The sequence below is a fragment of the Molossus molossus genome, unplaced genomic scaffold, assembly GCF_014108415.1.
Source record: "Molossus molossus isolate mMolMol1 unplaced genomic scaffold, mMolMol1.p scaffold_m16_p_8, whole genome shotgun sequence".
Classification (NCBI taxonomy): Eukaryota; Metazoa; Chordata; class Mammalia; order Chiroptera; family Molossidae; genus Molossus; species Molossus molossus.
In genome coordinates this window covers 13,247,717-13,254,458 of record NW_023425402.1, presented here as the reverse complement: position 1 = coordinate 13,254,458, position 6,742 = coordinate 13,247,717, and the positions used below count along the sequence as shown (strand labels likewise).

At 53.2% G+C, this 6,742-nt stretch overlaps 1 protein-coding gene across 1 annotated transcript in view; it reads left to right on the top strand.

The window, feature by feature from the left end:
- Positions 1 to 747: 747 nt before the first annotated feature.
- The window catches only part of CCND3 (cyclin D3), a 97,674-nt gene continuing 91,679 nt past the window's right edge, over positions 748 to 6,742 (top strand). Inside the window, exon 1 of the mRNA XM_036248390.1 lies at positions 748 to 930. The gene's annotated coding sequence lies outside the window, so the exon portion shown is untranslated. The remainder of the gene's footprint in view (positions 931 to 6,742) is intronic.

Genomic DNA, 6,742 nt, shown 5'->3' with positions numbered 1-6,742 from the left:
AAATCTTATGTTGTGCTGCGACTCTGCAGCCTGCCAATGGCCCACCTGCAACCGGAACCTAACTAGGCGACCCTCGTCCAGGTCTTCCTCTGCACCCTGCCGCCCTCAGTTAACCCGCAGGTGCTCGCGGAGCCGGCCCGGAGGCGCAGGGCGGGGGGCGCTGTCCCTTGCCCGCCTCACTCCCAGGGCGAGCGGTGCCTGCGGGTTTTCTGTTCATGTGCTCGCCGGCCCTGCCCGATGGGGGTTCTTCGTGCGCGGCCCGCAGCGCCTCTCATTCTCCTTGTGCGGGCGCCTGGCAGGACGCGGACGCTGGGTCTGAATCCTGACATCGCTGGCTGCGGGGCTACGGCACGTGACCGCACCTCGCGGTGCCTCAGTTTCCTCTGGTGTGAAACGGGTGGGACTGGTGGGGGGCGGGGGAACGAGCCAATGCAAAGGGTCTATCATGGTGCTAGACGTACAGTAAAGGGTCAGGAAACGTCGCCTGCTGTTGTTTATTCCCTGGGTAGCACGTGGAGGAGCGGCGGATGCCCTGAAGGCAGAAGTCTGGACACGTACCTGCCCGCCACGTGCACCTGAGTTCGGGGGGCGCCTTCACCCCCTCACCTCGGGCAAGGGAGGGGAGTCTCAGGGTTCTAACCTTAGCTGAGCGGAGCATCCAGCCCCCCTGGTCTCCCCCGCCCACTCTTCTCCACTTCCTGCCCAGCTTTAAACTCGCGCTCCGCCGCTCCGCGAGGACTTTGTAAACACGCCGCGCCTGCGGGGGTGGAGACTGAGGTTGTTTGGGCTCCGGAGAGAGTGGTGCACGCCCCTCCCGGCCGCTGGAGGCTGCGACCCCCCACCCCTAACGTCCCCAAGGCAGAAGATGGAGGCTGCGGAGAGAGTGTCTGCCGCTACTGGAGATGCTCCGGGGGCTCACCTGCCAAGGAGGTAGGCTTGGAGGCTGGAGAAGCCTTGGTAATGGGAGGTCAGCACTCCCCTTCCCCCCGCCTTTGCTGCGACCTCTAAACTCAAGCTGGACTCCGGGGCCGGGGATGGGACGTGGGTGGTTTAAGGAGATCACTGAGCTCTCATCACCTCCTGGTTGTCCCCCAGAGCTCGGCTTACTTTCTGGGCCAAGGGCAGAGAAGCCCCACCAAAGCCCTGAGTGCTCTGTAGGTCTGCACAAACCCCTTCCAAGCTGATCTGGAGGCCCAGGGGGCTGCTGGAGGTGGGAGGCGAGAAGGAGAGCAGAGCCAGTGTGGGCAGGGAGCCTTCGGGTTCTCCTGCCAGCCAGGGCCCAGGGAGGAAACCAGAGGACAGGATTGGAAGGAAGAACCCCTCAGTGTTCCAGTGGAGTCTGATGGGTACAGGAGTGATGGCCTTAGCCTCTTCTGTGTCAACAAGAGGAGTAGCTGAAGAAAGCGGTTGCCGTGACTAAGGGAACATTTATGTATTCATTTCCAAACATTGATTGAGCACCTACTATGCGCCTGGGATTATATCGATACTGAGGGTGCAATGATGTTATTCACCTACACCTAGTGTGGATCATGAATAACAGACATAAAGCATCAAGCTGGGGAACCTGAGAAAGCTTCAGAGATAAGAGGATATGTGAATTGGATTTTGAGAGAAATGATGGGAAGTCTTTGGGGGGCACTTATTCATTCCACAGAGTTGTACTGAACCCTGACTGTGGTGTTGGGCATTGGGATACCATGGGGAACCAGGTTCAACCCCCTATCTAGGCATGAAGACGAAGTGGTAATAAACGGGATGAATTCAGGGAAAAGGTTGACCCCCCCACCCCCCAAAACCCAGAAATTCTCAGCTACATACAGCTGGGAAGGTTCCCTGGGGGTTGCATGACAGTCTACCCGCAGTCTTGAGGCACCCATTCGTCATCCCTGGGCTCTAGGGCCATTTCCTCTAACAAATCCTTGCTTTAGGCCGTCCACGGCAGTTCTCTTGGAGACTAGACATGAGTGAAGAGAACCAGCCCTCCCATAGCATTTCTGCTCTTTCAGTTCCCAGGCTCCTTTGGGAGATGACTGACAGAACAATTAATGAATTCATTCAGCACCTGTTTGCTGTGGCCATACTGTGTGCATAGGCGAGGTGTTGAGGCCATAATGGTAAAAAAGTCAGAGCTAAGTTCCAGGTGGGTACACCTGGAACTTAGAATCAAAAGCATCTCTGAGAATTCCAGCTGGATCCCAGTCTATGTCCAGTGCTTGAGACCATGAACTCCATGGTTCCAAACACCTTCTCTTCCTGCTTGCTTTCCTTTTTCAAAAGGGTTCAAAATACTGACTCACACTTATATAGCTCTGTCAGGTACTCTTCTAATTGTTTTAGGTTAATGTCTTATTTAATCCTCCAAACAGGCCTATGAGGTAAGCACTTGGAAGAAACTCAGGCAAAGAGGAGAGAAGTAATTTTTCTAAAGAGGACACCAGAAGGAAATGATAGAGCTGGGATTTAAACCCAGGTCACTTCACCTGGAAGGCCCTGTTCTTAACCACTAGGCAAATCTGCCTCTTGACTGTCTACACAGAATGTACACTTGAGCCAGGGGCTTAGCAGTTTCCCAAACGGACTCTCTGGTCCTGTGTCTTGGGTGATACAGAGGAGAATAACCCATTAGCTGAATCAATGTGCTGATACTGGTTACAGAGCACCCAGCAGGTCTGGAGTAGGGATGGTAGGGTTAGAGTAACTGCACAGAGCTGGTATCCTCTCCTAATGGCCCTGCGCGAGCACGTGTGTGTGTGTGTGTGTGTGTGTGTGTGTGTGTTGAAGCCTCACTCATGGAAAGGAACAGACCAAGGTTTGATGCAACAAAGAACTCAACATGGATGTGATGTGCCAGAATCTGGGAGGAGGGAAACCAAGGCACCTCTTTTGTTGTCAGTCTTTAAGAATAGCAGAGCCTGGCCAGTGTGGCCCAGTGGATTGAGCATTGTCCCATGGATTGAGAGGTCCCGGTTCGATTCCCATTCAGGGCACATGCCTGGGTTTTGGGTTTGATGCCCAGTGGGGAGTGTACAGGAGCAGCTGATCAATGTTTTCCGCTCACATCGATGTTTCTATCTCCCTCCTTTCCTCTCTATAAAAAAAATCAATAAAAACGTTAAAAAAAAAAAAAAAAGAATAGCAGAAACCCTCATATTCTAGATTCTAGGAGGAACAGTTCTTCTTGGTAGCTGAGTAAGGAAGACAGTCAAGTGGAGGGAGCAGTCTTAAGAAGCTCACCTCCGCCCCACGGCTGCTGCATCCCAAAGTTGCATCTGTGGCTCTGACCCCCATACCCCCAGGCAGGCTGGGACAGTGCCCATTATAGGAACCAGGTCACAGTGCAGAGGTTCGTGGATTCCAGCCATTTTCCCATTATCTTTCTGAAACTCCCAGGAGCCCTCTGCACAGATCTGGGGAAGCCCTCAGGCTGTCCTCTCTGCCTGCAGTCAGTCCACCCCCACCAGGTATCTAGAGAGGATGTGTGTTGGAGGGATGGTAACAGGTAAGCAGGATGTGAACATTCAGAACTATGCAGGCCTCGGGGCTGCTCCTCTGCCACACACACCTCCTTCCTCCCTCATCATGAGTGGGTGCCCCAGCCCCTGCTCCGGGCATACTTCTGGCTGGGGAGAGAGAACAGGTTGTACTCTTGAGAAACCACAAGAGGAAGTTGAGGGAGGGTAGGGGTGGGGAAAGTTCTGGGGCCTATGCCAAGTTTCTCTTTCAATGCCCAGCGGGTAGATGTGTTTATTTTGGTGTGTGTCTCTTACTCTCAAAGACATTTAACTTTTAAACCCTCTGAGATTTAAAGAGTGGTTGAGGCCTGCCCTATTACAACAGGATGGTGTGGCCAGAGACAGGCCTGGAAATGGTTTTGAACAAGGTAACCATTTTTTGGATTTCACCCGGGGTTCCTGCTGGTCAAGCAAGGCCGGCTGACTCCAGAAAGTCTCCTTTTCTCCTGCCCTTTCTTCTTGCTCTTCCCAGAGCACTGCCTGCAGCCCTGCCCTCCTTGGCAGAAAGTGGTGGTAATGACCACTGTGTTGCCAGGAGCTGTCCTGTGGTCAGTCCCTCTCTGCCCAATTTACAGCTGAGGAAGCAGCTCAGAAAAGCTAAGAAACTTGCCTGAGGGTCCCACAGCTAGTAAGCGGCAGAGGTTAGATTTGAACACTGGTCTATCTCATTTCAAAGCCTTTTCTCTTAATGTCTAAATTACCCCCCAATCAGAGCATTAACTTCTCCAGCATATCAGACCCTGCACAGTAGGGAGGTTGAAACCCAAAGGTGTTTTTAAAATGATGCTGCTGGTGTGAGGAGGGGATGGCTTGGGTATAGAATTGGAAGGGGTTCCTTGGAAGTTAGTATATTAAAAAAAGAACAACTGAGTGAAAAAAGAAGACATAGCGGATGGAATGATGTCAAACTCTGGAAGGCTGAGCCCACGTGGGAAGAAGACTTAGGAAGGATATTATAGTTGTGTTCAAACATCTGAAATGTTGTCTTTGGAAGCCCCCAGGTAGAGGAGACTGGTGGAGGCAGATTTCTAAAAAGCATGAGAACTTTCTAACAAATTATTGCATAATTCCCTTCTGAAGAAGTTAGTTCCTCACTTAGGGGCGTCCAGAGCACCTGCTTTGGAGAGGTTTCTTCCATGGAGGAGACCCTAAACCCCCTCGACCTCTAAACCTCCTCTGCTTACCCTTCCTCATCCTTCCCGGCTCTCCACTTCCTGGCCCCTGGTGGTCCCCATCTGTCCACCAGGTGGGGCTGTTGTCCAGTGTGTTGCTGCGGAGGAGGCGCGATTGGGTGCAGAGTGCCACCTGGTACTTCAGCTCCATCTGGTTGGGTGGGGCCTCTCCCCCACCCCATTCCCAGCTATCTACATACCAGAGCCCAGAGAGCAACTTTTGACCCAGCACAGCCCCCATAGCATGCCCCTAGGTCTCCTCCGGGCTCAGGCTAGACTGGACAGGCCTGTGCCCCTGGGGCAGGCTCTCTTCCCCAGGTCAGGGGTCACCTCCCTCCTGTCCTTTCTCTTTCCCCTTTCTGAAACTTTCGTTGCCCTTGAAATAGAAAATCTATGTCAGATGCAGTGGGCAAAGCCAGCAGCCCTCATGGGCATGGCAGGGTACCTAATGTGGCATGGCTTTTCGGACCCTTCAAAGACATGATACCCATGTTATCTCCTTTAAGGGGATAAAAGCCACGCTCTCTAAAACTATTTGTCCTCAGTGACCTGACCAGTTCTTCCACCCTGGTAGAAATTCCCCCTGGACAGCAATGCCTAACAGGGGGTGGGGATGGGGTGGGAGGGTGGCTGAAGCAGTGTCTTTAGGAAGGAGGAGGAGAGGGGTTGCTTGGTGCCTGTATGTTGACTCACATCTGCCCACTGCCACTTCAGACCCTTAGGAAGGCATAGAGCCATTGGAGCCCCAGGAATACAGTAAGCGGGGCCCAGAGAGAGTGGGGACAGTGCATTTACAAGCCCTGTAGCCAGAGGACACTGTGGACGGAAGGCCCAGAGAAAGAGGCCGTGACTGTTACCAGAAAGGGGAGCTGGCCCTGAGTGGGTCTACCTAGGGCTGGGCTGGTAATGTGTGGGTCCTTGACTTCGTACAGGAAAAACTTCACGGCACACGTCCTGGTGAATTTTAGAGGACGTTCATTAAAGCTGGGGACAGTGAAACCAGAAAAGGCTGGGGAAGTGAGCCTAGACTGGTCTGCTTTGGCTCACTGAGAAGTCAGAGAACAGGGAGCCTTGGGGACCTGGCCGGTTTGGCTTGGCGGTTGGAGCATCAGCTTGGCTCGCAGTCTGGAACCCGGGTTTGGTTCCCGCTAGGGGCACGTGCCTGGGTTGCAGTTTGTCCCTGGCCCCGGTTGGGGTCCTGTGGGTGGGGACCACTCGATGTGTCTCTCTCACGTCGATGTTTTTCTCTCTCTCTCTTTCTCCCTCTTGCTCTATGAACGCAAAAAGTGTCCTCAGGTGAGGATTAAAAATAAATAAATAAATAAATAAAAGGGAGCCTTGGGGACAGGTTCAGGGGGTTTGCCTGGGATGAACTGCCACTGCCCATTGCTGTCCTGGTTTCGAGCCTCGTGGGGTCCCTTAGGAGATGCATGCCTGTGGGGAAAAGGAGGGGCAGACATGCTCCTGGGAAGGCTCGCTGTGTCCTCTGTCTTCAGGCTTTTATTTCTCTCTTACAGGCAGGAATTTTAGGAGAGGTCTCAGGGGAGGGTCAAGAGAATAGCCTTCAGGGTCCTGGTCCTCACTGATTGGTTAGATCAGGGCAGGGGGTCATTGCAGCTAGTCCTGGTGTCGCCTACCTGGTTTTGCTGCTTTTCTGAGTCTGGAGCTGAAATACAACCGAGGCCTAGATGTTATTTCCAGGGCGGTGACCTGTATCCGCTGTCAATTGCTCTGTCAGTTCGCTCAGCTCTGGCTCAGTTTCCCTGTTCCACTTCTCCTGGCTCACTGGCCTGTCCCATAACTAGTCGTGTTCACGCACTTAGTAACTCATATACTCTCCCAACAACCTTGTGAGGCAGGACACTCATTTTATAGATGAGCAAACCGAGTCACCGAGGGCTGAGCTGCCCGCTTACATTCACACACCTGCTCAGTGGCTGAGCTGGAAGTCGGACAGCCCTTTGGCGGTACAGCTTGTGCACAGGACTGCTAACCTGTGCTTTCACTCATGAAGTGGTCAAGAGGGACTGTGTTCAGTAGAGAAACTACCCAGAT